Source organism: Embiotoca jacksoni, unplaced genomic scaffold, assembly GCF_022577435.1.
Source record: "Embiotoca jacksoni isolate LCO1_2020_lvr unplaced genomic scaffold, fEmbJac1.0.p SCAF_54, whole genome shotgun sequence".
NCBI classification, from domain to species: Eukaryota; Metazoa; Chordata; class Actinopteri; family Embiotocidae; genus Embiotoca; species Embiotoca jacksoni.
Window position 1 is genome coordinate 975880 of NW_027185408.1, and position 24627 is coordinate 1000506.

Sequence of the window (24627 nt, forward strand, 5' to 3'; positions counted from 1 at the left end):
GGTAGAACTTATAATTAAAAACAGTTGTTCCTCAACATACCTGCCTGGAACATCCACGGTACTGTTGAGTCTCTCTGAAGCCTCACATCCCTGCTGGCTGACTGGGAAAGGAAAGGAAATGCTTTCAGAAGAAACACCAAACTATGCAGCTCATAATATGATACTCTGATAATAGAAACTTCAAAACACCTTCAAGTTGATTATCAAACACACATGATGCTAAATTCAATCTACGACAGAGAAATACACGTTAAATAAATGACTCTTTCACTCCATGAATGCTTTGAGTTCCAGAAAGAGGAAATTCATCTCTAAGATAATAATAATGTCATTTTACGTGAATAATAAACTGTCGTAGAAATACGTTTTCTGTCATTCAAACAGTTGTGAGTGTGCTGATGTTATCTAGAAAGCTCCTTTTAGTAAATAAGTGTATTAAAACTAGTGTAGTAAAGTAAGCAGCTTACTGGATAACAAGCCATCAGCAGCAGAGCAGTGACTGTCTGACATCAGGGCGGCTAACATGAGCTCAGGACAAATGATAGCTGGCTTCAACTGGAGTTCACCAATTCATGGTGAAACTAAAGGAGCTTTAAGATCATCATGATTTTAAGATCTGGAACTGACGTGACACAAAACTCACATGACCTCAGAGGTGGTTGAATCTCCATCTTCTGCTCTTTTTAAATCCCTCCATTGAACTTTTTGTTCTCGGCTCCACGAACACGACTCAGAGAATTCTTTGGGACCGACTGAAAATGGCCGCCCTCCTCCACCACGGTGAGGGTCCATGTGAGCCGCTGCCCGCTGCTCTCCGACACGTTAGCTCTTAATCCGACATGAAGGATGACGCTGTCAGTCGGAGATCATCGATGAACCGTTCAAACATCACGTTAGTAAACTGGTGAAAGTTTCTAGTGAACTTTGAAGTGATGGTGAAACATCAGTCCCGATGTGTTCCTCTCGCTGCCGAACTTCGTCTGAAAAACGGGGATTTTCTAACTTCTTCCTTCGTCGGTAAAACACAGTTTAATTTCATTTGACCGAAACACCATCTGAATCTGTCCTGACCTCAACTGTCACTCGGCGTGTGTTCAGTCCGTCACATGTTCTGATTTAAAGCAGGAAATATCTATTTTTCTGTCTGCTTTGATGAACTGAATCCACCTAACAGCTGATAACAACTAAAGTTTTATAGAAATACAACTTCCAAAGGTTTTCCTGCGCGCGCTCCTGTCGTTAGCCCCGCCCCTCTAAGAACCCGGTAGGTTACCAAGAAGGTCTCTCTGCTTGTCCTGATTGGCTGGCAACAGATTGACACCTGACCAACCAATACGGTGAGGACACGAGAGGTTCAAGGGCAACTCAAAACTGTAGGACACTTCAGGACTTTTCCAAACTACACTTCTCTGCTGATGAACACAAATGCAAATTCACTGTTACAGAATTACAAAGAAACACATGTAAACAAATTAGCAGGACGCTACAAGTGTTTATGGACATATTTGAAACATGCAGAAGGAAGTTAAATACTGCAGGTATTTGAGTGAAACTCCACCTTTATTTTCTAATGAATGAGGGATTATTTTCAGATGGACCTCCAGAAAACTAATAAGAAGGAGTGACTTTAGCTAACAACACTGAGATAACTCCTTAGAAAACATTGATTGAATTTCATGAGAAGTTGAATGGGAGTCTATGGAGCCGGATGCTTTTTAGAGACAACCTCTAGTGGCACTAGAAGGTATTGCAGTTTATGACACTTCTGCATCGGCCTGATTTTAACACCCTGAAGTTACGTCCACTTTTATATACAGTCTCTTTCTGGAGACAAATGAATAAAAAGGCTGTTAAAGAAAAGTGTTTGGGATGAAAAGTCCATTTAAAGCAGAGACACCTGGAACCAGGACTGAGGACCAGATTTCAGGTCCCTGGCAGGAAGCTCAGGCTGCTTTCTGCCTCATAACAAACCAACATGTCCAACATACAGTCCTGTATGTGGTCCAAACTGCTGCTGCTTCATCTCATGTCTCTGTGCTGATCTTTGGTTGGTTTGTCAGCTCCATCTAGTGGACAGACAGCAGAGCTGCATCATGTGATGTTGGATTTCTCTGCCACAGGTTAGACTGGTTCTGACGTCACTCTGATGCTTTTAGACTCGGACTCTGAAGTTATGAGGAAGTGACGGCGTCCTCAGATCAAACGCTCTCAGACACCAGGACTGACGAGGGACAACGAGCAGCTTCTTCTCTCTGAATCTTTCCTCCACACACGAAGGTGGAAAGTGTCTGGAAGTGGACCTGAAGTCGAGCAGGTGAGAATCCTCCCAGAGAAATCTGGACATGTCTGATGAACTCTGACCTGTTGGATCACTGAGTCGACCGTAGAGGTCTTTCTTGATCCTGATTTTATTTTTCAGTCCATTTATTTCAAACATGCAGTTGAATTTGTCCGCGAGTTAAAGTAGAATGATTGTAAAATGATTTTCTGTCGGTGGTTCCTGAATAAAACCGGCAGCAGTCTGAATGTAATTCGATCTAGTCAGCTGATAAAAATGCAAACCATATCTGAACTGGTCTGACAGCTTGGATCAACTTCACTGTGTTTCCCGTTCAACTCTTCATTCAGGGCTGGAACACACTTTTTCTGTGCAGCACCTTTTGCATAGTCCATTTGTCAAAGGTCCAAAAATCCTTCAGAAGGACCAGAAGTGGTTGAAGGTGAAGAGGAGCTGTGTGGCTTCTCAACCGTCAGGGTCCCACAGAGGAAAACAAAAAGAGGAATTATCCTGGTTTGTGTGATCAGATTTAAAGACATGTTTATACACAGAAAAAAGAGGCTTTTATATCCTCTTAACATGCAGATTTCCTCTGAATACATTTTGTTTGTCATCACGTTGGACAAACTGGAAGAACACATTTCATTCCTTTAGTGACCAACACAAATACCAAGTTTGTTAGAAAATGTGAAAAAATGGAGCAGGAGGAACAAATTTATCATATTTCTGGTTGCTGAAATGAAATTTAGGATTTTATATGATATGCCGCACCAACTGTTGAGACTGTGACATGTTTTGCAGGTTTATACAGCACTGAGAGAAGAACAGTAATTACAGGATTATAATGTGTTTGCAGAAAAGTGTCTGTCAGTCCTGAGTTTTAGAGCCATGTTACAGACAGTGATGAGAACTAATGTGTCCTGTGCTGTGAATGTTGTTGTACGTACTGAGCAGGTTGTTGTGTTTGAGTGAAGCTGTGGGCTCTGCTATGGATCAGTGGGAGGACAGAGAGGACGGAGTCCGTCCCTCTAAAACCACTGAACTGTTCCTGTTTGCTGGAGTTTCAGTTCCAGAACTAATTTTACTTGAATTACCTGAACAAGTGTTGCTGGTAGTTTCACTGTTGGATGTGATGCTGAAAACAACGTTCAGCTGTTCAACAGCTGCTGAAACAAAAAACTATTTCAGGGGTCTGAAATAGTCTATTTCAGTCTCCTGAGAGCGGGAGAGGAAGTCGGCCACAGTCATCTGCGCCCCCGGCCTATGGATCACCTTGAAGTTAAAAGGCTGTAACGCCAGATACCACCGAGTGATCCTGGCGTTGGTATCCTTCATGCGGTGGAGCCACTGGAGCGGAGCGTGGTCCGAACAGAGGGTGGATGAGCGTCCCAGCAGGTAGTACTGCAAGGAGTCGACCGCCCACCGGATGGCCAGGCACTCCTTCTCCACTGTGCTGTACCTGGCCTCCCTCTCCGATAACTTCCGGCTGATGTACACAACAGGGCGGTCCACCTCCCCCCCCCCCACCTCCTGGGACAAAACGGCCCCCAGTCCTCTGTTCGACGCATCAGTCTGCAGAGTAAAGGGGAGAGAAAAGTTAAGGGTGTGGAGAAGTGGTTCCCCACAGAGAGCCTGTTTTACCTTCTCAACCGCCCGCTGGCACTGCTCCGTCCACTGGACTGGATCTGAGGCACCTTTCCGGGTCAGGTCGGTCAAGGGGCTGGTCAGATCCGCGAAACCCAGGATGAACCGTCTGTAATACCCCGCCAGCCCCAAAAACCGCCTTACGTCTTTTTTTGTCTTGGGCTGCGGACAGGCCGCGATAGCCGCCGTCTTGTCCACCTGAGGGCGCACCTGCCCGCTGCCCAAGTGGTACCCCAGATACCGTACCTCCCTACGTCCAACTGCACATTTCCCTGGGTTGGCGGTGAGCCCAGCCTGCCTCAGGGACTCCAGCACTGCGCCCACCCGCTGCACATGCTGGTGCTGTGGATGATGACATCATCCAGGTAGGCGGCCGCATATGTAGCGTGCGGACGCAGCACCCGGTCCATGAGGCATTGGAAAGTGGCTGGGGCACCGAATAACCCAAAGGGAAATGTGGTGAATTGGTATAACCCAAACGGAGTGGAGAAGGCCGTTTTTTCCTTGGACTCTGGCGAGAGAGGAATCTGCCAGTAGCCCTTGGTTAAATCCAGTGTCGTGAAGAAACGTGCAGTGCCCAGCCGGTCCTGGAGTTCATCGACCCAGGGCATTGGGTACGTATCAAATCGTGACACATCATTCACCCTGCGATAGTCCACACAGAACTGAATAGATCCATCCTTCTTGACAACAAGAACAATGGGGCTACACCAGGCACTGTTGGACTCTTCTATTACTCCTATCTCCAGCATAGCCGCCAATTCTCTCTGAACAATTTTTCTCTTGTGTTCAGGTAGCCTGGAGGGTCGCGACCGCACCGTCACGCCCGGAGACGTCTCAATGTTGTGCACTATGAGGTTCGTGCGTCCTGGCAGGAGGGAGAACACATCAGCAAACTGCTTCTGTAACTGGGCAACGTCTGTTCTCTGGGTCCCAGAGAGATTGGCGTCGAAAGGGAGCGAGGCAGGATTGGTGGACTTTGGAACCTCTGGCCCCAGCTCCTCTCTCTCAGATACCGCGGACACCAGAGAAACAGACTCCGCCTCTCTCCATGCTTTTAAGAGGTTGAGGTGGTAGAGCTGTGTAGCTCCGCCCCTGTCAGATTGCACCACCTCATAGTCGAAGTCCCCTACTCGCCGTGTGACCACAAAGGGCCCCTGCCACTTGGCGAGGAGTTTTGAGCTGGAAGAAGGAAGCAATACAAGTACCTTTTCTCCCGGTGTGAATTGCCTCAGCTTGGCCACTCTGTTGTACAGCCGTTGTTGACGCTCCTGGGCCTGGAGCAAATTCTCCCGTGACATCTGACCCAGTGTGTGGAGTTTTGCTCGCAGGTCCAGGACGTATTGAATTTCACTTTTGCTGGAGCTCGGACCTTCCTCCCAGTTTTCCTTAAGCAGGTCGAGCACCCCTCGTGGTTTCCAGCCAAACAGCAGTTCAAAGGGAGAAAATCCCGTCGAGGCCTGGGGGACCTCCCGCACTGCAAACAACAGAGGATCAAGCCATTTATCCCAATTATGTTCATCGTCATGTATAAATTTACCAATCATGGATTTTAAAGTCTTGTTCAGACGCTCCACAAGCCCGTCAGTCTGTGGGTGATAAACACTGTTCCAAATAGACTTAATGCCCAGTAATCCATAAAGTTCTCTCAGTGTTCGTGACATGAACTGGGTTCCCTGGTCAGTCAGAATCTCTTTCGGTCTTCCGACTCGGGAGAATGACCTGAAACAGAGCCTGCGCAACACTCTTTGCCAAAATGCTGCACAACGGCACTGCCTCGGGATATCGTGTTGCGTAATCCACCAGAACTAACACAAAGCGATATCCGCGTGCGCTCCGGTGAAATGGCCTGATGAGGTCCATGCCAATACGTTCAAATGGGACCTCCATCAAGGGTAGAGGATGTAAAGGCGCCCTCAGAATGGCCGGCTGGTTTACCAGCTGACACTCCGGGCAATATGCACACCAACGGCGCACATCCCCCCGGATGCCCGGCCAGTAAAACAGGGCCATTATCCGGTCCAGAGATTTATCATATCCCATGTGGCCAGCCATCGGGTTATAGTGAACCGCCTGGAAAATCATTTCCTGACGGCTTTTCGGCACCAACAACTGGGTGTTTTCTTGACCTGTTTGAGTGTCACGACTCACTCTATACAGCCTGTCCCTAATCAATGAAAAGTGCAGGTATGACGGCGCTGCCTCAGGGCGCACCAGCTGACCATCAATTCTCATCACTTGGTCAAAGGCAAAGCGTAGAGTATCGTCCCGAGACTGCTCAAGTCGAAAATCCTCCATGGAGCGTAATTCGGGAACCGGTGGAGTCTCCACAGGAGTCTCTGCTGGTTCCCTCTCCCTTTCTGCAGCGTCGGACGACCTCGCGTCACCGCTGAGCGCAGCACACATCCCGCATGTCCCTGCCGGTCGTGAACGCACCTCCATACACTGCCCCATTAATTTATGAAACCCGGGCCAATCTGTCCCCAAGATTAGGGGGTGCGTAAGGTGGGAGCTAACCGCAGCCTTCACTTTGTGTTTTTTTTCCCCCATATCTAATTTCTACAGCCACCACCGGATAATCGTGAACATCCCCATGCGCACACTTAATTCTTACCCACGATGCCTCCACCAATGCCCCGGGCCGAACCAGGCTCTGGTGGATCAGCGACTGCATACAGCCCGAATCCACCATCGCCTGATGTGTAACCCCCTGGATCCTTACCGGAACACGATACGACGCTCCTGGACCGGGGGAGGGTGTTGGAGGGCCGGCAACCTGAACCGTCTGTCCCGCCTCCATTAACGGACATTCCCTCCAACAGTGTCCGGGCTGCCCACACCTCCAACACTCCTGCCCTGGCGGTTGAGGAACCCCCTGTAGGTTGGGAAGGGTGCCGGGGCCGGCCGGACCCGTGGGATCGGTGAACCTGGAGGTTGTTAGTGCCCGCGGAGATGGCAGGGCCCGAGCCACCCCCGGTTGCTGGATCGTCCTCCGCGGCGCAGGAATCGGTCGGGCTGCAGCTGGCGGCCGACTGCCATCCCCCTGCCTGCTGGGATAAACCGCGAGGTGGTCCTCGGCAAGGGTGATGGCGGCCTCTAGCGTCGCCGGACGGTGGCAGCGGACCCATGCCACTGTCCTGGCCGGCAGTTCCTCAGTGAACTGCTCCCCCACGATCTTGTGCACCATTGCCGGCGCTCCTCCGGCGCTCTCTGGCTGCAGCCATCTGGTCGCCGAGTCCCTCAATCGCTGAGCGAAGGCGAATGGCCGGTCCCGGGCCCAAGCCTCCCGGAAGCTCCTCCTGTGGTCCTCCGGGGACAGGCCGAGCCGGTCCATAATGACTCTTTTCATGTCTGTGTACTGTCATCGGGACCCAGGAGGCAGCCCCAGAGCCGCTGTCTGCGCCTCCCCTGTCAGAAGAGTCAGGAGTCGCACCGCCCACTCCGCTGCCGGCCAGGCACATGCCTCCGCCATCGACTCGAACATGTCCATAAAGGCCTGTACGTCATCCGCCGGCGTCATCTTGTGCATGGCCACACCTGTGAAGGACGCCGGTCCTGCCGCTGGTGGGGCCGCCGCTGGCCGGGCCTCTAGCTGTTCCCAGGCGTGGGTCTGTTGCGGGTCTGTCGCTCGGCTTGGGCCTGCAACGCGCCCAGGAGCTGGCGGCTCGCCTCCCCCTGATCGCGCTGGATCGCCGCGATCCCGTCCAGCATCTGCCCCTACGCGACGATCGGCTGCGTCGGCATTCCGCTCTGCTGTTCACCTGTGTCCATGCCCCCACAGTGGGCGCCACTGTAGCAAGCTTGGTGCTACCGGGGTCTCTCCTGGACACAGATGACACGCTCAGCCGTACGTTCAGGTGTAAAATGCTTTTATTTGCCCGGCCCATACACCATGCACTCATGTAACCACTTCCTCCCCTGGTCCTCCTTCTCCCTGCTCCCTTCATAGGGGAGAGCTCATTAGTCCACATCCAGCTCAGCTGTGCTCATCAGTCCGTATTCGGCTCAGCTGTGCTCATTATACCTGCCCGGCACTGTTCCCTGAACCACTCCTCCCACTCTCTACCCCCCGCAGCTGAGCTAACCACACCCCGCCACCACATGACCATATTTGGACGAACTGGGGAGGAGTAATGCCCTGCCCAACTATTCCGGAAACATGACTTCCTCCCAGGCCTGTCAATCAAACAGACACGCCCCCAAACATAGCAATGTTCAAGGTATTCACGACTGCCCGTTCTGTCATCATCATCATCTACGACCCGATGTCATCACTTGCGTATCAATGTCGTCGTCTCCGTCCTGTCGTTAGCACCGACTGTTTCCTGGGCAACGATATCTGGCCTCAACTTCCTGTTTACGGCCTACAAGTGTGAATCAACCAGAAAGTTTTGTCACGCTGCGAACGAACCAAACCGTGGTTCAGTTTGATCCGGACGGAAACGTTCTCTTTTAGTCAGATCAGATTCTGGTACTTTGGTCCGGACTTTGTTTCCGAGGATCCTTTCACACCTGAACTGAAAAATCTGAAGCTCTCAACCAAATAAGGTTTTGGAAAATTCAACTGCTTCAACTGTTTCCTTCAAAAGAACAAACTGCATGAGCGTCACAGCGATACGCACAAGGTAGTTTCAGTAATTAAATAAGGGGGGAAGTCCGTTTGGGGAACAGATGAACAAATCAGGACTTTCCCACTGGACACCTGGTGTTCCGGTCCAGGACAAAGCCAACGTCCACCAGGGATTCTTTGAAGTGACCAAAAAAAGGACGTTTTTTTCTGAACCACGACCGCTTTGTTTCCGGTTCCTTCACGTAAAGCACCTTGTGTTTTTATATCAGATGCAAACGGCCACGTTGAACCAGTGAAACATGTTAATTTTGGACAACAAGCACACATAGCACGTTAAATGTTTCGACCAATCAGAAGGCAGGGCTGACTGCGGTCACCACCGGTCCGAATTAAACGACAAAACCTCGGAAATGCTCGTAATCTTCATTTAATCAAATACAGCAAATGACCTTCAACCGTCTGTTGTATAAATGTCTGTAAAGAATAAAACCCGTGAGCCTGGATCAGCGTGATGCAGGAAGACGTCTCCTGGACACATCAACCGAAAACTGCCTGACTGGAATAAAATATGAAAACCATGCAGAATTAACGGCAGTGAAGTTCCCGACTTCAGCTTTTCTTCGTGTGTTTTCAGATCTGTCAGGGAGACGGTTCAGTTTTCCCAGATGCCGGTGCTTCCTCGGGCTGGTTTCTTTACTCCCGGTGAAACAAAATGGCGACCACGTAACGTCGCGAGCTCTGCTTTCAGCGAAATCTCAAATATAACAGGAGTAGAGAGCAGCAGCTCGGAGGACGGAAACACCACAAATGATGCTAACTTTCTTGAAAAAAATTGTTTGTAAAGCCAGTCGTCCCGCTAATTTTAATAAATCCGCAGCAGGAAAGTTAAATTACTTGTTTTTTATGTTTTTTTTAAGGACGTTTTAAAACTCCAAGTGGCATGGATATCGAAGGAAAACCACAGACTGCTTAGAAAACTGTTTTCTGGGTCGGAAAAGTCAAGCCATGAAGTGAAATTCCTCTACGGGCCACTAGGGGCTCCAAAAACCATCTGTCTCCAATAGACTGCCATTAAAAAAGCATCAAGTTCTCCTGAAATCCAAAGTCAGCAGATCTTAAGTCATTCTGGTGACATGAGATGAACTCCCTCCTTTTGATCAGTGTTTCCTTCTGAAAATAATTCCAGCATTCTTCAGCTGTTAGGACTCAAACATGTTTAATAGGCACCAGTCAGGTTTTCTGCTCTAGGTGGGCGGGGCATAGTGTCCCCTCGCTCCTCCCCAGCACGTCCAAATATGGTCACCTCTGACTCCAAAGATGGCGACAGCTGAAATGTCAGACTGGAGGCTTCACATACCGACAGGTGACGTCACGGTTGGTTGCTGTATGAATGAATGTCCTCACAAAGATAGAAAAACATGACTGTGTCTGTGTTACATTTGATGACATCATTATATTTGACAGATTAATGGAACAATAATGAATAATGGAGTGAAGCTGATCTGTTGGTTTTGCCGACTGTATCAACTTCATCGAATTTTGATTTCCTTGTTAGGCAACAAATCTCAGATTAAATACTGATATCTTTATGATGCAGCTGATGAGGAGTTATGATGTCTGTTATTGTTTAATCTTTATTCCACAGGTCTGAAGGATCAGATTTCCTGGAAGAAGACTTCAGTCTGAAGAAGTCAGAGAGCTGAGAGACGTCTGAACTCGTCCTGCTGTCCGCTCCATGTTTCTTCTTTCTCTGCTCGGTTTCCATCTTAAAGCTGCTGATTAACTTCTTCACTCGCCGGCTTCACGATGATTATTTCCTCCATCAGAAGGTAACAAACAGTTTCCATCTTCATCTGATAGGTTTTTGACATGGAACCGGTCCCATCAATAAAAATGGCGTCGCTGTCTGTCAGATCAACGCTGACTCTTCTGAAGCAGCTCCTGAACTTTTAAACCCAGCTCAGTTTTCCTGAACTCGTTCTGTGTTTTCTGTTGCGACCGCATGAAGAGTCGACATGTTCAGTAACTTTGAAACCGTCGATCATTTTAACGGCCCGTGTGATTCAGTTAGTGGGGAGCGTTCACTGTCCGGTCTGACGTTGTTCACAGCTGGACTGGTTGGTTATTAACAGGTAATAAAGTCATCAAATATGTGACAGTCAGTCAGAGATCTTTGAAAATGTTCACAGTGAGGAGGAAACAGAAACACGTTCAATTCTCTTTCTGGAATAACGGAGCATGTTTTTCACATCATGTCTGCATCATGTGTTCAGAAACATTTTTACAGAAACAGTTTAAAAAGATGTTTTTATTCTGAAAAATAAAACGTTTCTGAATCCTGATCTGCAAACCTTCACTGACGTCATATTTCAACATCAGCAACTCTTAGAAACTACAGCTGTGTTGAATGTTTTCATGGATCTGTTCAGACTCTCTCAGCTCTTTGTTGAGCTTCAACACAGATGGAGGCGTCGCTGAAAAACAGCCTCAGCTCCTCCAAATGGAGCAGATTTTACAAGTCAAAGAAAATATGAACTTTTATAGAAAAGTTACAGCCTGTTTAGGTTTAATACTTTTACAGACTCTCTGTTATTTCCTTCTTTCATGTAGCAGATAGAAATATTCACATTTATCTTTGGACTCTGAGATATTTTATTTTCTTGTGATCTGTGTTGAACTCTGGTTTTCTGTCATCTTGAAGTTTCCAGACTTTGACAGTGAGGTTCTGAGAGGATGACGAAGACGTCAGACTGATGATGAAGCAGAATCAGCAGCAGCTTCTCTCTTCGTGTTTCCTCTGCAGGTGAAGGTAGAACGACTCTGTGACGGGATCTGAATTCACCTGGTGAGGATTTAATTTACTTCTGCCTGAATTCATCACATCACCTCCTTTAAACAAGTGAAATATAACTTCTACCAAGTAGATCAGAAAAACACACCTGGACAGAAATGAAGAGAGTTCATGTTGTTTCCTAACATCCATCCTCAGTGGAAATCTGAACAGGATCTGAACTGTATTTACTTTGGCGCCCTCTGGTGGTGGAATCCAGAGTGACACTGTTGTAGTGTGAATGTTGTTGTACGTACTGAGCAGGTTGTTGTGTTTGTGTGAAGCTGTGGGCTCTGCTATGGATCAGTTGGAGGACAGAGAGGACGGAGTCCGTCCCTCTAAAACCACTCTGTGTGGGGAACATGAGAGCCGGACCGAAGCTCAGAGGTGAGACGACCGTCTCTAACTGTCCACGACTCTTCTCCACGTCACAGCTCAGCACTCACATCACTGCACCATCATTATTCTCACTCAGAGCTCTGTGTGTTCTGTTGAAGAACAAAGCAGCAGCTCAGACCTACTGGACCTGGACCTGAACCTGAACCTGGACCTGTTCCCAGCTGTGTATCCATGAAGAGTGACTGGTCTGTGGAAAGATTTATTGACTTCAAAGATGGACACCAGTCTGATAAACAAAGGTAATAATGTTTAAAGTTTGTCTTTTGGTTTCAAACCCTCCTGATGTCATAACGTCTTTGTGTTGAATTTATGATTCACCTCGATAGAAGATTGGAGACATCTGGAGAGACAGTTGGCAGCTTGGACAGATGATCTCAGGCAGTTGAATCTGTATGTTCGTTGAAAGGAACCAAACTGTCTTCACACAGAGACTCAGAAGGAAATCTGTTCAGGGAGCTGGAGAGGAGGAAGAGTTGTCTGTAACAAGTAACCCTGCATGACGTGGTCCTACAGTCAGAAACCTCAGAGCAGGCCATCATGTTTGAGCTGACAGTGAAGATCAAATTAAAGAGGCCCACAAGAAGAAAATGGTCAAAGATCACAGGGGTGGGATCACCTCAGCTCAGAGGATCAAAGGACGTCAGACTCAGATTCTTTAGTCTCTTTAGTTCAGCAATGCCAGTTTGTTGGAACTGCAGGTTCATGGAAACACACTGGATGTATTCATGTTTCTGTTAGTGTCCAACAAAACACACAATCTACAGGGTTAAAACTGAAAGCTACACATCTCTGTTTCCATCAGGATCCTTCAGCAGGAACCAGATTCTCTTGAACCCAGCTGTGTGTCCATGAAGAGTGACCGGTCTGTGGAAAGACATGTAGACTTCAAAGATGGACACCAGTCTGTTGAACAAAGGTAATAATGTGAAATGTTTGTCATTTAGTATCAAACCCGCCTGATGTCATAATGTCTGAACTCATTGATCACTTTCTTTCCATTCAGTGTGAAACTGAAACCCAACTGTTCTTGTGTCCGGGTATTCAGAAAGAGGGTTTTCCAGTGTTCAGCAGGGGTGATCATATTTATACATTTAAAGACTCCATGCAGAGCCGGGCTTCATCGGACCACACAGAGGAGACCCATACAGACCAGGCTGGTGGCTGCCTCCACATGTCTCTCAGTCTGAAGAAGTTCTGTTATGAAGTTTTGTTGATGAAGGGCAGTAATTTAAAACGGATGTTTTGTCTTCCTGTTCAGCTTCTGTCAGGTGTTGGTTGTCTTGGTAGTTAAAACCATGAAGTCTCTTTACTTTATGTTTCTGGATTAATTGTGACCAAACATCTTCTGTTTTGATGTTGACTTTACAGAGTTGATCAGCAGGACTCAGACGTTCCTGAAACAAACCTGGACTCCATATTTCTGGTGTGTAAACACACAAACTAAATAGTGAATTACCAAAACTCACATTGTCCCTGCTGCACTCTGTAGACCAGCAGGATTTCAGTCCAAATTTAAAATGATCTGATACGTTCTGTGTATTAAAGTTGATATATTTCTCTGTTTCAGCTGCTGGAGGAGAACATGATCAGTTTTGTAAAGAACGAGCTGAAGAAGATGCAGAAAATTCTGAGTCCAGATTACCCAGAATGCTTAGAGAGTGAGGATGAGGAGGTATTGGAGGGTGAGGATGAAGAGCAGAGGAGGAGCAGAGAGTCATTTCAGAAGATCACACTACACTTCCTGAGGAGACTGAAGCAGGAGGAGCTGGCTGACCGTCTGCAGAGCAGTAAGAGGATTTTAACAGCTGGAACATGATGGAAAGAGGAAACATGGGAGAAACTTAGATTTCCAAACTCTGCTGTTAATATGATGCAAACATCTTCATCACATCTGTGAATTCTTCTGGACTGAAAACAATCAGAAACTGTTTGTCCACAACTGATGTGAAGAATTGATTTCATGTAGACAAAATATTTAAAACGTTTATCTTCAGGTTTAATGAGACATTCACTTGTTGTTTGTTTGTTTGTTTGTTTGTTTAGGAACTGTTGTTCCTGAGTGTCGACAACATCTTCAATCTAACCTGAGGAAGAAGTTCCAGAGTGTGTTTGAGGGGATTTCTAAAGCAGGAAACCGAACCCTTCTGAATGAGATGTACACAGAGCTGTACATCACAGAGGGAGGGACTGCAGAGGTCAATGATCAACATGAGGTCAGACAGATTGAAACAACATCCAGGAAACCAGACAGACCAGAAACAACCATCAGACAAGAAGACATCTTTAAAGGCTCACCTGGAAGACATGAACCAATCAGAACAGTGATGACAAAGGGAGTGGCTGGAATTGGGAAGACAGTGTTAACACAGAAGTTCACTCTGGACTGGGCTGAAGACAAAACCAACCAGAACATCCAGTTCATGTTTCCGTTCACTTTCAGAGAGCTGAATGTGCTGAAAGAGAGAAAGTTCAGTTTGGTGGAACTGGTTCATCTCTTCTTCACTGAAACCAAAGCAGCAGGAATCTGCATCTTTGAACACTTCCAGGTTGTGTTCATCTTTGACGGTCTGGATGAGTGTCGACTTCCTCTGGACTTCCACAACAATGAGATCCTGACTGATGTTACAGAGTCCACCTCAGTGGATGTGCTGCTGACCAACCTCATCAGAGGGAAACTGCTTCCCTCCGCTCGCCTCTGGATAACCACACGACCTGCAGCGGCCAATCAGATCCCTGCCGAGTGTGTCGGCATGGTGACAGAGGTCAGAGGGTTCACTGACCCGCAGAAGGAGGAGTATTTCAGGAGGAGGTTCAGAGATGAGGAGCAGGCCAGCAGCATCATCTCCCACATCAAGACATCCAGAAGCCTCCACATCATGTGCCACATCCCGGTCTTCTGCTGGATCACTGCTACAGTTCTGGAGGACGTGTTGAAAAGAAGAGACGGAGGAGAGCTGCCCAAGACCCTGACGGAGATGTTCATCCATTTCCTGGTGGTTCAGGCCAAAGTGAAGCAGGTCAAGTATGATGGAGGAGCTGAGACAGATCCACACTGGAATGAAAAGAGCAGGAAGATGATGGAGTCTCTGGGAAAACTGGCTTTTGATCAGCTACAGAAAGGAAACTTGATCTTCTATGAATCCGACCTGACAGAGTGTGGCATCGATATCAGAGCAGCCTCAGTGTACTCAGGAGTGTTCACCCAGATCTTTAAAGAGGAGAGCGCGCTGTACCAGGACAAGGTGTTCTGCTTCGTCCATCTGAGCGTTCAGGAGTTTCTGGCTGCTCTTCACGTCCATCTGACCTTCATCAACTCTGCTGTCAACCTGCTGAAGGAACAACAAACAACATCTTCTTTATCTAAAGTCTTCAGAAACAAAACAAAACTAATCCATCTCCACCAGACTGCTGTGGACGAAGCTTTAAGAAGTCCAAATGGACACCTGGACTTGTTCCTCCTCTTCCTTCTGGGTCTTTCACTTCAGACCAATCAGACTCTCCTACGAGGCCTGCTGACACAGACAGGAAGTAGCTCACAGACCAATCAGAAAACAGTCCAGTACATCAAGAAGAAGATCAGTGAGAATCTGTCTGCAGAGAGAAGCATCAATCTGTTCCACTGTCTGAATGAACTGAATGATCGTTCTCTAGTGGAGGAGATCCAACAGTTCCTGAGATCAGGACATCTCTCCACAGATAAACTGTCTCCTGCTCAGTGGTCAGCTCTGGTCTTCATCTTACTGTCATCAGCAGAACATCTGGATGTGTTTGACCTGAAGAAATACTCTGCTTCAGAGGAGGCTCTTCTGAGGCTGCTGCCAGTGGTCAAAGCCTCCAACAAAGCTCTGTACGAGGATTTATTAACCATTTCAAACATGTTTCATTTTGTAAATGACAAATAAAACAGTTTGTGTTCATTGTTAATTCTTCTCTAGGCTGACTGTCTGTAAGCTGTCCGAGAGAAGCTGTGAAGCTCTGTCCTCAGTTCTCAGCTCCCAGTCCTCCAGTCTGAGAGATCTGGACCTGAGTAACAACGACCTGCAGGATTCAGGAGTGAAGCAGCTGTCTGCTGGTCTGGAAAGTCCTCACTGTAAACTGGAGACTCTCAGGTCAGGAAATATCTGGTCATTGATCAGTTAATTATTTCTTAATATTAATTTTGCTGCAGATGTTCAACGTCTGTAGGATTTTCCTTCTTGTTTCTGGAGTTGATGATATTTTTCTGACTCCAGTCTGTCAAGTTGTCTGATGTCAGAGGAAGGCTGTGCTTGTCTGGCCTCAGCTCTGAGCTCCAACCCCTCCCATCTGAGAGAGCTGGACCTGAGCTACAATCATCCAGGAGACACAGGAGTGAAGCTGCTGTCTGCTCATCTGGAGAGTCCTCACTGTAAACTGGAGACTCTCAGGTCAGGAAACATCTGGTTTTTGATCAGTTAAATATTTCTTAATATTCATTTTGATGCAGATGTTCAATGTTTGTAGGATTTTTGTTCTTGTTTCTGGAGTTGATGATATTTTTCTGACTCCAGTCTGTCAGGTTGTCTGATCTCAGAGGAAGGCTGTGGTTCTCTGGCCTCTGCTCTGAGCTCCAACCCCTCCCATCTGAGAGAGCTGGACCAGAGTAACAACGACCTGCTGGATTCAGGAGTGAAGCTACTGTCTGCTGGTCTGGGGAGTCCTCACTGTAAACTGGAGACTCTCAGGTCAGGAAACATCTGGTTTTTGATCAGTTAAATATTTCTTAATATTCATTTTGATGCAGATGTTCAATATTTGTAGGATTTTTGTTCTTGTTTCTGGAGTTGATGATATTTTTCTGACTCCAGTCTGTCAGGTTGTCTGATCTCAGAGGAAGGCTGTGGTTCTCTGGCCTCTGCTCTGAGCTCCAACCCCTCCCATCTGAGAGAGCTGGACCTGAGTAACAACGACCTGCTGGATTCAGGAGTGAAGCTACTGTCTGCTGGTCTGGGGAGTCCTCACTGTAAACTGGAGACTCTCAGGTCAGGAAACACTGAATTCATCAAACTCGACTTTTATTGAGTTATTTAACTCTAATTTAACACGTTTTTTGTTTCTTTCAAGTCACAAATCTTTGCGAAAATCTCCCCTACATTATTGTGGTTTTGTTGTAATTAAAACATTTTTAAATTAAATACATGTAGAGTAACAACCAAACTAAATGTTTGATTCCAGTAGTTTCAGTGATGTCAGCTTTTAAATAAATGTGGGGTAGCCAGTTATTAGCCAAACAAAATGGAAACATTTTTATAATTGAAGACATATTCTTAAATCATATCAAGATTAAGATTAATTGGGTCAAATATGTACATTTGGTTTTCAGGCTGACTGACTGTAACCTGTCAGAGAGAAGCTGTGAAGCTCTGTCCTCAGTTCTCAGCTCCCAGTCCTCCAGTCTGAGAGAGTTGGACCTGAGTAACAACACGCTGCAGGATTCAGGAGTGAAGCTGCTGTCTGCTGGTCTGGAGAGTCCTCACTGTAAACTGGAGAATCTCAGGTCAGGAAATATCTGGTTGTTGATCAGTTAAATATTTCTTAATATTAATTTTGATGCAGATGTTCAATGTTTGTAGGATTTTCCTTCTTGTTTCTGGAGTTGATGATATTTTTCTGACTACAGTCTGTCAGGTTGTCTGATCTCAGAGGAAGGCTGTGCTTCTCTGGCCTCAGCTCTGAGCTCCAACCCCTCCCATCTGAGAGAGCTGGACCTGAGCTACAATCATCCAGGAGACTCAGGAGTGATGCTGCTCTCTTCTGGTCTGGAGGATCCTCACTGGAAACTGGAGACTCTCAGGTCAGGAAACAATGAATCCATCAAACTCGACTTTTATTGAGTTATTTAACTTTAATTTAACAAATTTTTTGTTTCTTTCAAATCACAAATCTTTTAGAAAATCTCCCCTATATTATTGTGGTTTTGTTGTCGTTAAAACATTTTTAAATTAAATACATATACAGTTACAACCTAACTAAATGTTTGATTCCAGTAGTTTCAGTGATGTCACATTTGTATAATTGAAGACATGTTCTTAAATCATATCGAGATTTAGATAAATTGGGTCAAATATGTCCATTTTCTTTTCAGACTGACTGTCTGTAACCTGTCAGAGAGAAGCTGTGAAGCTCTGTCCTCAGTTCTCAGCTCCCAGTCCTCCTGTCTGAGAGAGCTGGACCTGAGTAACAACGACCTGCTGGATTCAGGAGTGAAGCTGCTGTCTGCTGGTCTGGAGAGTCCTCACTGTAAACTGGAGACTCTCAGGTCAGGAAATATCTGGTTGTTGATCAGTTAAATTATCTTTTAGTTCATGTTGGTGCAGATGTTCAACATCTGAAAGATTTTCCTTCTTGTTTCTGGAGTTGATGATATTTTTCTTACTCCAGTCTGTCAGGTTGTCTGATCTCAGAGGAAGGCTTTGCTTATCTGGCCTCAGCTCTGAGCTCCAACCCCTCCCATCTGAGAGAGCTGGACCTGAACTACAATCATCCAGGAGACTCAGGAGTGAAGCTGCTGTCTGCTGGTCTGGAGGATCCTCACTGGAGACTGGACACTCTCAGGTATGGACAGACAACCAGAGCTCACACAGTGCAGGTTTGTCTCATTGATTTGACTTCATGTGTTGTTGCTCAGGTCCATCATCATGAAGGATGACTTGTTTCTCTAGTTTCTGTTCAGAGGAGTGAGGAGGTCTGAGTTAGGACACATGTGGATCCTCAGAAGTCTTTTATCAAATGGAAACAGCTGTTCATTAGAAACATTGTGAAGTTGGTGTCAAATCCTTCTCATCTTGAACCATGTTATCAGCCTGGCTGTTGGAACGACAGTGTTCATCAGTCGATCACCACTTTGGTCCAAACTGATTCATCTCAACAACTAATAAACATAATGAGATGAACTTCTGTTCACACAAATTTGAGAAGTTCAGGATTCAAAGTTCAGCCTCAGTCTTCATTCTGAAATACAGTCGTTTTTACATTAAGTTTTAAAATCAAGTCAGTTTTATTTTTCAGTCCAGAGTTACAACTTTTCCTCCCAGAGCTTCAGTCTCTACAGCTGACTCCCTCCATCATTACACCCTCGATTCTGAACATGTAAATTACACAAACCAACTGAATGTGGTGGTTGGACTGATCTGTGAACAGTCTGGAAACAGTTCAGCTGTTCATGTGAATGTTGGTCAAACTGTTCATTTTAAGGGACAACATGCAGAGACCAATATTTCACATGTGGGAGGACATCAATAAAAACAGAGCAGATCAGTGGAGACTGAGTTCTCTGATTATTTCTACATATCTTCTTCTTCTTCAGGTGTTTTCCTCACAGACAGCAGTGAAACCATCAGAGAGACAGTTGACACTGATGAGTTTCAGCCTGTTTCTGTGTCTCACTGACAAACTGAGGAACTCTGCTTCATGTTGAACAGCAGTTAGGACTCCTGTTGGATAGAAAATCATTGTGACTGTTTCTTCCTCCAGGGTGGACCATGGTGGAGAGCAGTGGTTAAAACCTGGTCTGAGGAAGTGTAAGTTTGACTGATACACATTACATTACATTACATTACATTTAGCTGACGCTTTTGTCCAAAGCGACTCACAATAAGTGCATTTCAACCGTGAGGGTACAAAACCAGAACAAGAAGAATCAAGAAAATACAATTTCTTCTAGAAAGCTGAACTACAAGTACAAAAAGTAAGTTCCATTTTAAGCTACTAAAGTTCTCCTTTTCAAGGTAAAGTCTGAAGAGGTGTGTTTTTAGTTTGCGGCGGAAGATGAACAGAGTTTCTGCTGTCCTGATGTCGTTGGGGAGCTTATTCCACCATTTAGGAGCCAGGACAGCAAACAGTCGTGATGTTGTAGAGTGTTTAGCTCAGTGAGGAGCAACAAGCTGATTGGCCGATGCAGAGCGGAGTGAACGGGCTGGGATGTAAGGTTGGACCATGTCCTGGATGTAGACTGGACCTGATCTGTTCACAGCACGGTACGAAGTACCAATGTTTGGAAACGGATGTGGGCGGCTACTGGTAACCAGTGAAGGGAGCGGAGGAGGATGAGGATGAGGAGGAGGAGGAGGAGGAGGAGAGGAGGAGGAGGTAGAGAGAAAGTGGAGAGGAAGGGAGGAGAAGGGGGAGAGGAGGGAGACAGGAGGGGGAGAGGAGGAGGAGAGGAGGGGAGAGAGGAGGGGGAGGTTTTAAGACAAGTCGAGCTGCTGCATTCTGGATGAACTGCAGAGGACGAATGGCACTAACAGGTAGACCTGCAAGACGGAGTTATAGTAGTCCAGGCGTGAGATGACCAGAACTTGGACCAGAACCTGGACCAGAACTTGGACCAGAACCTGTGCCGCCTTCTGAGTGAGAAGAGGACGTATTCTCCTGATGTTGTGCAGCATGTATCTACAGGAACGTGTTGTTGCAGTGATGTTGGCAGTAAGAGAGAGTTGACTGTTGAGTGTCACCGAGGTTCTCAGCAGCCAGGGTCGGGATAACAGAGTTGTTGAAGGTAGTAGTCAGGTCGAGGGTGGGAGAGTCTTTCTCTGGAAGGAAGAGCATTTCAGTCTTGTGGAGGTTGATTTTCAGGTGGTGTGAGGACATCCACTGAGAGATGTCAGTCAGACAGACAGAGATTCATGCTGCTACCTGTGTTTCAGATCGGGGAAAAGAGAGGATTAGTTGGGTGTAATCAGCAAAGCTGTGGTAGGAAAAGACATGTGAGTGAAAGACAGAGCAGAGAGAGTTGGAGTACAGAGAGAAGAGGAGGGGACCCAGGACGGAGCCTTGAGGGACACCAGTAGTGAGAGGACAAGGTTCAGACACAGATCCTCTCCAAGTTACCCGGTAAGTGAGGTCGTTGAGGTAGGATGAGAACAGGGAGAGAGCAGAGCCTGAGACACCGAGGTCCTGAAGGAGGAAAGAAGGATCTGGTGGTTCACTGTGTCAAATGCAGCAGAAGGTCTAGAAGGATCAGGACAGAGGACAGAGAGGCTGCTCTAGCAGTGTGAAGCTGCTCAGAGACAGAAGGAGGACCGTCTCTGTTGAGTGGTCTGTTGAAACCAGACTGGTGGTCAAGAAGATTGTAGTTACAGAAGCTGGGTTTGAAAATGAGGATCATATATCATCTATCTTTTTAGTAAAGTAGTTGACAAAGTGGTTTGGTAGGAGGGAGGAGGGAGGAGAGGGGGGGGGGGTCAAGGAGGTTGGAAAAGATGGAGAAGAGGTTTTTGGGATTGGAAAATGAGGATTGAATCCTGGTTTGGTAGAAAGAGCTTTTGGCTGCAGAAATAGAGGCAGAGAAAGAGGAGAGGAGAGATTGATAAGTGAGCAGGTCGTCAGGGTGGTTAGATTTTCTACATTTCCTTTCTGCTGCTCTCATAGTGTCTCTCAGACAACCACGGAGCTGAGGAGGACTGGAGGACATGGAGGAGGACAGAGACAATCAAGAGAGGAAGACAGAGGAGAAAGGAGAGTGTCTGTGGCTGAGTTAGGATGCATGAGGGAGAAAGAGTCAGTTGAAGGGAGGGCAGATAAAACAGAGGAGGGAGAGAGGAGGGGGAGAGGAGGGGGAGGGAGAGGGGAGGGGAGGTTGAGAGGAGGGAGAGAGGAGAGGAGGGAGAGAGGGAGAAGAGAGGAGAGGGAGAAGAGGGAGATAGGAGGGAGAGAGGGGAAGAGAGGAGGGGGAGAGGATGAGGAGAGGAGGGGGAGAGGAGGAGGGAGAGAGGAGGGGGATAGCAGGTAGAGAGGAGGGAGAGAGGAGGGGGAGAGAAGGGGGTGAGGAGGGAGAGAGGAGGAGGGAGAGAGGAGGGAAAGAGGAGGAAGAGAGGAGGGAGAGAGGAGGGGGAGAGGAGGGGAGAGAGGAGGAAGAGAGGAGGGGAGGGGGAGGGGAGGGAGAGAGGAGGAGGAGGGAGAGAGGAGGGGGAGAGGAGGAGGAGGAGAGGAGAAAGAGAGAAGGGGGACAGGAAGGAGACAGGTGGGGGAGAGGAGGTACAGAGGAGGAGGAGAGGAGGAGGAGGAGAGGAGGAGGAGAGGAGGAAGAGGGAGACAGGAGGGGGAGAGGGGGAGGAGAGGAGGGAGACAGGAGGGGGAGGAGTGGAGAGAGTGGGGAGAGAGGCGGTGGAGAGGAGGGAGAGAGGAGGGAGAGAGGAGGAAGAGAGGAGGTGGAGAGGAGGTAGAGAGGAGGGAGAGAGGAGGAGGAGAGGAGGGAGAGAGGAGGGAGAGAGGAGGGGGAGAGGAGGGGGAGAGGAGGTGGAGAGGAGGGAGAGAGGAGTGAGAGAGTAGGGGAGGGGAGGGGGAGAGGAGGGAGAGAGGAGGGGGAGAGGAGGAGAAGAGAAGGGGGAGAGGAGGGATACAGGTGGAGGAGAGGAGGTACAGAGGAGGAGGAGAGGAGGAAGAGGGAGAGAGGAGGGAGACAGGAGGGAGAGAGGGGGAGGAGAGGAGGGAGACAGGAGGGGGGGAGTGGAGAGAGTGGGGAGAGAGGCGGTGGAGAGGAGGGAGAGAGGAGGAAGAGAGGAGGTAGAGAGGAGGGAGAGAGGAGGAGGAGGGAGAGAGGAGGGGGAGAGGAGGGAGACAGGAGGGGGGGCAGTGGAAAGAGAGGCAGTGGAGAGGAGGGAGAGAAGAGGAGGAGGGAGAGAGGAGGAGGAGGGAGAGAGGAGGGGGATAGCAAGTAGAGAGGAGTGAGAGAGGAGGGGGAGAGGAGGGAGAGAGGAGTGAGAGAGGAGGGGAGGGGAGGGAGAGAGGAGGTGGGGAGGAGGTAGAGAGGAGGGAGAGAGGAGTGAGAGAGGAGGAGGAGGGGGAGAGTAGGGGGAAAGGAGGGAGAGAGGAGTGAGAGAGTAGGGGGAGAGGAGGGAGAGAGGAGTGAGAGAGGAGGGGAGGGGAGGGAGAGAGGAGGTGGGGAGGAGGTAGAGATGAGTGAGAGAGGAGGAGGAGGGGGAGAGGAGGGAGACAACTTAGTCCTTAATAGAATTGGAATAAAAGACCATCAGTTTAACTCTAAACTTGTTCTCTTTGACTCTCAGTTACTTGAGTGAAAACAAGAATCCAATCACAAACAATTCCAGCTACCAAAAACCATCCAAGCTTTATCAGTCAAGATATCCTAAAACAGCAGATGCAATAAGAAACTTGATCAGAGAAGCGTATTTAAAGATTCTACTTTGTCTTAGTTCAAGTGATCCAGCTGGATGTCGTCCCCCAAAAGTCAAAGCCTGACAAAAAGTATCATCATTAAACTTTCTATGAACGAACAACAAGTCAGGAAGTAAAGAAAGAAAAAAGCCATCAGATGTGTCAGATGATAAACTGCAGCTGTGTCGTGTCTTTTTCTCTCCATCAGATTTCTGTGAACTTGAACTGGACACAAACTCAGTAAACAGAAAACTCAAACTGTCTGACAACAACAGGAAGGTGACGAAGGTGGAAGAAGATCAGTCATATCCTGATCATCCAGACAGATTTAACTACTGGTGGCAGCTGCTGTGTAGAACTGGTCTGACTGGTCGCTGTTACTGGGAGGTCGAGAGGAGAGGAGAGGTTCATATAGCAGTGAGTTACAGAGGAATCAGAAGGAGAGGAGACAGAGATGACTGCTGGTTTGGAGGGAACGATCAGTCCTGGTGTCTGATCTGCTCTGATGGTGGTCGTTACTCTGTCTGTCACAATAACACAGTAACATTCATCATCTCCTCCTCCTCCTCTTCCTCCTCCAACAACAGAGTAGCAGTGTATGTGGACTGTCCTGCTGGCACTCTGTCCTTCTACAGAATCTCCTCTGACACTCTGATCCACCTCCACACCTTCAACACCACATTCACTGAACCTCTGTATCCTGGATTTAGGTTCTGGTCAGATGGTTCCTCAGTGTCTCTGTGTTCTCTGTAGGAGGAAGAGTCTGTGGAAGTGACAGCAGCTTTAAATGTTGATGGTGGATGAAGTTTCTCTTTGGTTCACCGTTGAATCACTGATTGTGATGTCAGAATATGTTTTGTGTCAGAAGTAGTGAAATGATGTCCTCACCTCTGAACTTTGACCTTCACTTCCATGTGGACAGATGAAGGTCAAACTGAGCTCTTTGGCTGATAAACATCAGCAGATTCTGGGAACCTGCTGCAAGACGGTCTGAAAATGTCTCCGAACTGGAGGGGGACAAACTTTTACACCTCATAAATCCTGTTGAAATGTTTTGTGTCTTTCAGTTGATGAAATGAAACGTGACCGTACTTAGATATTTGAAGAAAGGCTCATTTAATGTCTGTTTGCTGTAGAGGTTGTGTTTAAGATGTTGTTTGAACCAACTATGTCCAATCCTCTGTAATATCACTGAAAGGTTCAATTATCGTAAATAATTCACATTTCTATCAGCTGACAATAATTGTTGAACTTAACCTGTTTCTGCTGAATCTACAGTTTGTTTCCAGCTGAAAGAAGTTGCTCATGAATGAAAACTAAAGTCTGTATCAAACAAATGCAGCTTTTAGAATTATTGACAATTTATCAGCTCCAAATATGTGAAATTAGAAGTTTATAAGAGCTTCTGTTGGTTTGTTACCAATAAAAATAAAAAGTCTACTTTTTAGTACTTGATTTTTTTCACATTTTAACCAATATTTAAAAAACATGACCGATCCCCAGTATTACCATCTTTACACTATTGTTTTACACGTACTCATGTTTTCCAACTGACTTGTAAAAGAAAATTAACACATAAAATAACAATAATCTCATTTTACATGAGTATTAAACTGTTGTAGAAATACATTTTCTGTCATTCAAACAGTTTTGAGTGTGCTAATGACACAGAAAGCTACTTGTAGTAAATAAGTGGATTAAAATTAGTCTAGTAAAGTAACCAGCTTACTGGATAAAAACCTGAACCTCGACGGATAAAGATTTGTTTCACTA

General features: G+C 47.0%; 1 pseudogene; it reads left to right on the forward strand.

Moving 5' to 3' along the window:
• The first annotated feature begins 11684 nt into the window (after positions 1 to 11684).
• On the forward strand, positions 11685 to 24299 carry LOC138212234 (NACHT, LRR and PYD domains-containing protein 12-like; annotated as a pseudogene).
• The last annotated feature ends 328 nt before the right edge of the window (positions 24300 to 24627 follow it).